Source organism: Cynara cardunculus (assembly GCF_001531365.2).
Source record: "Cynara cardunculus var. scolymus isolate 2C chromosome LG 13, CcrdV1, whole genome shotgun sequence".
Taxonomy (NCBI): domain Eukaryota; kingdom Viridiplantae; phylum Streptophyta; class Magnoliopsida; order Asterales; family Asteraceae; genus Cynara; species Cynara cardunculus.
In genome coordinates, this window is record NC_037540.1 from 35,948,429 (window position 1) to 35,949,567 (window position 1,139).

The window sequence follows — 1,139 nt, forward strand, 5'->3', positions numbered from 1 at the left end:
ATCCCAATACGGTTCATTAAAGCCCAACGGTTCATAAAAGCCCAATACGGTTCATTAAAGCCCAACGGTTCATAAAAGCCCCAATACTTCCATTAAAGCCCAATACGGTCCATTAATACCCAATAAGGTCGATTAAAGCCCAATACGATCCATTAAAGTCCAATACGGTTCATGAAAGCCCAATACGGTTCACGAAAGCCCAATACGGTTCATTAGAGCCCAATACGATTCCACCAAAGCCCAATACGGTTCATCAAAGCCCAATACGGTTCATTAAAGCCCAATACGGTTCATTAAAGCCCAACGGTTCGCCGGAAAGCCCAATACTTCCATTAAAGCCCAATACGGTTCATGAAAGCCCAATACGGTTCATTAAAGCTCAATACGGTTATTAAAGCCCAACGGTTCGCCGGAAAATTATTAATTTCTTTTTTTAAATTATTTAATTATCCGCCGGAAATCCGCCGGTAATATTAAAGTTTTTTAAAAAAAATATTTATTTTTCCGCCGGAAATCCGCCGGAAAAATGTTTACTCTTTTATAATAAAAAAAATAAAAATCTGCCGGAAATCCGCTGGAAAAATGTTTACTCTTTTTTAATAAAAAAAATAAAAAATCCGCCGGAAATGTTAAATTATTTTAAAAAATTATTTATTTTTCCGCCGGAAATCCGCCGGAAAAATATTTACTCTTTTTTTAATAAAAAAATAAAAAATCCGCCGGAAATATTATTTTTTTTAAAAATATTTATTTTTCCGCCGGAAAAGATTAAAAGGGTTTTTTTAATTTTTTAAAAATTATTTTTCTAAACACTTTTCCGGCGGATTTCCGGCGGATTTATTTTTGAAGTATTTTTTTAATTTTTTTTAAATATTCCGCCGGAAATCCGCCGGAATTGTTCTTTTTTAAAATTTTTTCGCTAATTAATTAATTTTTAAAGATTAATTAACGCTTAATTAACAATTTCGCCGGAAATCCGCCGGAAACGTAACCGGTTTAATTTTCCCGGCGGATTTCCGGCGGAAGTCAACAAAAGTTGACTTTTTTGACTTTTGCCCGAAATCCGCCGGAAATGCCCAGTTTTCTAGTAGTGAGTGGTAGGATGGTGGTTAGTGGTGGGTTGGAGTAGGGTGGGGGTG